This window comes from Apium graveolens, chromosome 4 (assembly GCF_009905375.1).
Source record: "Apium graveolens cultivar Ventura chromosome 4, ASM990537v1, whole genome shotgun sequence".
Lineage (NCBI taxonomy): Eukaryota > Viridiplantae > Streptophyta > Magnoliopsida > Apiales > Apiaceae > Apium > Apium graveolens.
The window spans coordinates 143354841-143361929 of record NC_133650.1 but is presented as its reverse complement, the minus strand read 5'-3'; positions in this window follow the sequence as shown (position 1 = coordinate 143361929).

The following is a 7089-nucleotide window of genomic DNA, read 5'->3' as shown; positions in this document are numbered from 1 at the left end:
TTGGAAGAGCTGGAGCAATTGGAAGACGAGTCAATGGCCCAAATTGTCAAGAGATTCTCCCATGTCAGATTCAAGAGGAATCCCAAGCTTAAGTACAGGTCCAACTACAACAAATTCCAGAAAGGTGGATCTTCATCCTCTAACACCAGCAGTGGTGTATACAAAACAGGGATGGTTGATCGGAGCACCATCAGATGCTATAACTGCAATGAGTTGGGACACTTTGCCACAGAATGTAGGAAGCCAAAGCAAGTAAGAAAGAACTCTAAAAGGGCTTATCTGGCAAAGGGAAGAAGCTGGGATGATACTGACAGTGAAGATGAAGATGAAGGAAATCTTGCTCTTATGGCTATTGATAGAAAAGCTTCATCGTCAAGAATAGAGGTAAAACATTCTGATGCTGAAATGGTTTATCATCTAAGAGGTAACTTAGATTGTGCACGTCGTGATAATGAACTGTTAAGTTTACAGATTACAGACCTTGAGAAAGAGGTCAATGAATTAAGACTTGTGCACATTAATCAAGATAAATTAAAAGAACAAGTATCTTTTCTAGAGAATAGAGTTGACTGTTATAGAAAACTCGAAACTATTCTCAAAGACAAGATCACCGGTCTTGAGACTAAGGTTAGAGCCTACTTCAATTCTTGTTCGAAGGCTAAAGAGTTCTACAGTAAGCAAGCTGTTAATCAAACATCTGGAATAGGTTATGATTACAATGATGTTATTGGAGAATTAGGCATAAACTCCCCTCCTCATGTCTGTGCTAAAGGGAGGGAAGTACCACATGTGCTTAAGGGTGTTGATGAACCCCTCTATAAAGCATCAATTGTTGAACCATTTGATGTGACCTCTTCTGTTATTCAAGAAGAAATACGTGCTGAGGATCATGCTAATGAGAAGATTGTTTCCAAGTCAAGTGTGTCGAAAGTTCCAGTCAAAGTTGTGAAAGCAACTGAGACTAACTCAGACACACATGAGTTAGATAACAAAAATGCCATGTCTGCCATGCATAAATTGCCTACTATTAATCACTCTCATAAAGCATGTGGTGTTTCTAATTGTATGTCTTGTGCTTTTAATATGATGTATGCTTATTTTAATGGTAAGCGTATTTCTAATGATAAGACTACTCCTCGTCAGCATGTGAATAACAAGAAGCATGATAGGTCTAAGACTGCTAGTCCTTCTAAGGCTAGAAAGGAGACATTTGTGCCTAAGCTTAAACAGAAATTTGTTAACGCTGTTTACAAGGTCAAATGTTTAGTCATTGAGAAATTTGAGGCAATTAAAATTAAAAATGTTGTTTTGCCTGACAAAGGACAGTTCTACAAGTATGTCGGGCCCAACCAAGTTTGGGTTCCGAAGAAGGTCTAATCCATTTGTAGTGCAGGGCATTAAACATGTGTAACCGGTAGTGTGGATTCTTGACAGTGGATCATCAAGACATATGACCGGAGATAGAGCCCTGCTATCAAATGTGGATTGAGAAATCTGGCCCCCTGGTTACCTTTGGAGATAACAGCAAAGGTTTATCTGAGGGATATGGCTGTTTGCAAGCTAGGAATGTTATCATTGTAATTTTGTATATTGTGCTAGGTTATTATCAGGAAGCAGTATCCAACAAATAGCACCAGTGACGAGACTTGGGAATATTACGACATATCAAGCACCTGCTGAACATTACACTTGGAATTGAACTCTAGTAAGATGTGTACAAGTGTACTCCTGTTTGGTGAGTCAAAAGAGGAAGTCAGTGCACCACAGTTCATGGACTTTACAGTTGCAGATCTATTGGACTATGCAATCTCTTCTTCACAATCTCACTTCAGGTTGGTATGAACTAGTATACTGCTCAAGCAATCGTCAAGGACATGGTATGGCACTCTAACTGCAGTTACAGTTTTATATGAATAAGTAGAGTCGTCATATTAATAATTATCTTATCACTAGGCACAATCATATTGTTTTATATGTGCAGTGGTATATTGATTATGCAACATAATAATTAGTATCTAAAGTACTTGACAAGTATCGGTCAATGATATGTTGTTAACATTATGTTGCAGATATTTGTAAGCTTTTGACATGAATGAGAATTACTTAGACTTTACCCTAAGTGATCAATGTTTTATCAAAAACTCATTCATATTAAAAAAAACAAAATCAAACTTCTTTATACATTAGTGATTTCTTATTTCATGTAAAATCTTTTGAAATCACTATTGTACATCATTTTATCTCTCTATTGTCATATGTTCTGTGATACAGGTTCAGTCTCCAATGACTTTCTTTCATTGACAGTCATGAGGTTGAAAACCCACAACGTCTATCCCAGACTGTAAAGACAAACACAAAAACAGAACCAACCAACACTCTCTTACCACTAAATGTAGTATGGATGAGCGTGAGGGAGATAGTGCCTTAGTGCACCAGATAAGGAAGGTTCTGAAGTCAACCCAGTAGCTCTGTCTCCTACAAAGATGAGTAGTATTTAAACCGAGACAACTGCTAGCCCCCATACATCTTCTCAAAAAGATGTAATGGCTGAAAAGGCACAAAAACAGTTACTAGATTCATTCTCTCAACAGGGTGCGTCTATTGAATTTTGCATGTCGGCCAAGGTATCCGATGTAGTGTCACCACTTCAAACATAATCAATTCTTGATGCACAAGGAGAGGTTACACACACAAAGGATGAGTTGACGGAAACAAGAGTTTCGACCATTTTAAGGTCAGATTCGATTGTTCAAGGTTCGTTAGTGGACCAATTGCCTTTACAGGTGTTAGGAGAGGATACTGATCCAAAAGCCATATGTCAGTGGTCAGTGTCTACCTCCCCAGGCTTAAATCCCCTGGATGCATCTGCGGATAGTGGATCTGACATAGGCGCAGATCGGCAACTTGTTGACAATGATTCAGATATTACCTGATGAGTCACAAGGAAATGTCTTCACAGGCATTAGAAGGGAACTTTGATCTTTATGCTAAATTCTTTGGATCATTGTTTACCTTCCCAGAATTCAAATCTGGAACCCTAAAAAGGGAAACTAGCAACTTGTAAATTATGACTCAGATTCATCTGACGAGTTTAACAAGGATGGGGATTTGTGAACTCCCATTGCACCACCTGTGACCTCCTTAAGGATGGCTAAGGCGATTTTCCTTGCAGGTACAGCTGGATTATGGAGCTATGAGAGAAGAGTGATACACTTGTGAGAATGAGTGTAAACACGAGTGGAGAGAAGAGTGAAACACATGTGAGGTACACTAAAACAGGATCACACACTCACAGTGAGGAAGAAAGAGAAACTACTTGTTATTTCTTTTCCAACCAAGTGAAATATGAGAACTCCTTCAGACGACGGCATACATTCCTTCTTTAAGGGGGAGATAAAAGCTTAAGAAATAGTTTGGAGGATTCCTCAACTAAGGGGGAGAAATAGCAGGGAGGAAGAAAAAGATCCTACATGTACACTACACCACACCATTGTTGTTTGTAACTACGGATCCTATTGTACGGGAGAGGTGGTAAACACAAGGTGATTTTCTAGTAAGGGAAGAAGCTGTTTTCAAACGGGGAGTACCATTGGCTTTTATCTGCGGATCCTATTGTACGGGAGAGGTGGTAAACGAAGGTGATCTTCTTTAATCAGTTGATTCTCATAGGGGGAGAAGCAAGAGAGATATGGGCTTCTCAACAGGAAATGTGGTTGTACAAATGAAGATGGAACTACTTGAAGATATGTTCAGTCTAGAGGAACATCTACTTGGAATCTGGAAAATGTTAAATCTAGTCCAGAACTTTTCTACTATTTACTTTGCATTTCTATTTATATCTTTTTCTTATTTGTTAGTTGAGTTATCCTCTAGGTATTTGTGTGTTATTGTCTAACAAACAAATAGGGGGAGATTGTAAGTCATATGTCATAGGCCTATTTGTATATTCGAGGATTCAACTCAACTCAAATAAGAATGTAATAAGTAAATAGTGGATCGACCGTCAGAGAGATCTCGCAAAGTAATATCTGTCAAAGGATTCAGAAACAAGGTTCATCTACAGACTTGAGGAGTTAATTCACTGGATGAAGTTCAAGAAGTTGATCATGCCTCAGTGATATAAATCAAGATCGTGGATTTAATCAAGTGACAGAGATCTCGTCAGAGTATCATTAATTACAAGGATTTAATCTGAAGAAAATCAAAGTGTCAAAGTCAAGACATGAAGAAACGGCACGGAAGTTAGTCACTCATGAACCAGACAGTACATCGAGTGTCAACATTGAAGTGGTGGAATTGATTCATAATTTTCAGTGATTTTCAGAAGATTTGCAGAAGGATGGGTGCTGTTGAAGACTAGAATTAATTCTCTATTAATTAATTAAGTCATCTAATTTAATTAAAAAATAAATTATATCTGCGAAGAATAATATATTTATTAATTGAATTAATTGATTAATTAATTCTGAATTAATTTTAGGAATTTTCAGAATTTAAATTGGATTAAAATTCATTTAAATTCAGCAAGTCAAACTGATTGTACTAGTATGACAATCGGTATGACAATCAATAGTCATACCGAAAGTCATGCTAGTACAAACAATAGTCTCACCGAAAGTTACACTGGGAGGAGGATTGTCTTGCTAGTTCATTCTGATAGTCTTGCTAGTTCATTTGATTGTCATACCGAAAGTCTTGCTGAGCTCAGGATTGTCATTCCAGTTCAATTCAATTCTGTTGAATGAATTAAAAAGAAACAGAAGCAGCAGAAAGCATTATCATCAAATATACAAGTCAAAAAACAAGAACAGAGCAGCCGCAGCAAACATTTTATTCTTCTCTGCAAAACTTTAAGATCAATTTCTAGATTGTAAAGTTAAATCCAATCAAATAGAAATCTTTATCTTGTTCTTGTGTAACAATCTAGCGGATCAAAATCCCTAGAACTTAATCTCAAATCGTGTTTAGCATTTGATTCTAATTATTGCAAAAATAGAAAAAGTTCATGTCGAATTTATTCTAGATTTGTGATAATTGATTTGAGATTAATACCTTGTAATCGATACAGTTGTTGTAACACCTTTCAAGTTTAATAATATTTTTATTTAACTTGAATTTTGTTTCATATTTTTTATTCCGCATTTATTCGATTATTTGGTACTGTTTGTATTCAACCCCCCTTCTACAAACACATTGGGACCTAACAAATAAGGTTGGAGAGACTTCTTCCAAGGATCTGAAACCTATGGTTCTCAAGCCCAACAACAGATCCATTAAGGTCTCTACAAAGAATCCTCTGAAAGAAGTGGATTTTCCTCTTCCAAAGGCTGATGAGGACAAGCTTTTGGGTAGAAGTATCACAAAGCTCAAAGAGACCATGGATGTGGCTGTAAGGAGGAACATGGCTATTATCTTCAGAGAGGGAAAGAGCATATGTGTGATGCAAGGACATCCCAAATTCTCAATAGCCAAGAGGGAAGAAACCAGAAGGTTGAAGGAAGAAGCCAAACAGCTAAAGGCTGACAAAAGAGCACAAGCAAAGCTTGAAAAACAGCTAAAGTCAAGTCAGGCTGAAGAACAAAAAGAAATTGAAGACAAAAGTGAAGATGAAGCTATGGGGGACATGGTTGATACTGATATGGAAGAGAGAAGTAAGGAAAGAGAAGAATGGCAGAAAGGGAACAGAAAGAAGGTCAATGCAAAGAGAAAGATGGTAGATAAGACTGAAGAAACTCAATCAAAATCCAAACCACTACCCTCTATTCCTGAACCCATTGTGCCTGACCCCTTCATGAACATTCATGGTGAAACAATCATTCCTAAGGAGGAACCAATTGATTGGGACACCATCAAATTGCCCACCTTCTTAACCTCTTCTCCACCATCAAAGAAGCAGAAAAGAAGAATCAAATCAACACCCTCTAAAGCCTCAATCAAATTCACACAGAAGCCTAAGCCTAAGCCTCAAGCCTCTAAGGATGATTATGTTCACATCTGTGACATAAAAGAATTTTCAGACATTGAACTCTATCTGGATGAGCTGGAGGAAGTAAGGGGAATAGCTGCCTACAGACAGCTACCAGAAAGACTAGTGTTCAAATACAAAGGAGATGGGGAAAGAACTTGGCCTCTCTACAGGATTCTGAATGAAGGCTACTCTACCTTGGTTAGAGTCTACTCAGCCATACAAAGGGATTCTGGTTTTACCAGGACTGCCAAGACTGAGATTCTCAACAAGATTGCCAACATAAGAAAAACTTGGTGGGAGCCCAATGCCTTGCCTAGAACATTACTCATTCAAGAAAGAGGAATTACAGTTCACAAATCACCTCATTGGTTGATGGAGTTTAGAGACAACAATGGAGTCAGAAGATTTTTCAGAATTGAAGATCAGCTCAAGATTGCCAGTAATGAAACTCTCAAGGATATGCAATCTAAGTTGGACATCAATGAAGAAGATGAAGCTGAATTCTTCAGACAACTTCAACTTCAAATAGAGGAGAATGACAGGAGGCTAGGAAAGAAAACAAGGAATCAAATTAAAGAAACTAATCTGCTCAGGCTAAAGGAGCACCCTTGGAAACAATGTAATTCTTCAATTCCATCTCAGCATACACATTTTTGTAGCACTTTTGAATTTCTGCTTTATTACAGTTTATATATTTGTCAAGTGTTTTGTTATCATCAAGCTAAACCCAAATTTATGCCTACAGTTCTAGTAGACATAAATAGGGGGAGATTGTTAGGAATATGTGTATTAGTTTGATGATAAGTTAAACAAAACACTTAAGTAGAAATCTAGTGTTTGTAGCCTCAACGGATAAGACCATCTTGGTTATCCGTTGAAGGAGTAGCTTTACTTAGCAATAAGTTTAGTATTGTAGCACATTTCATTCTCTGGATTCAAGTTGTAATTCTTAGATGTTGTAGAAAATTATTAGTCATGTTGACTACTAGTGGATATGCAAATAGGAGGGCTAATTGTAAATATTTCATGCCTTGTAACTTTGTATAAGTGAAGAAGTATCAACGGATATTGAAGACCTTCAACGGATAAGAAACAAAGCTTCAACGGATGTCTCTAATGCT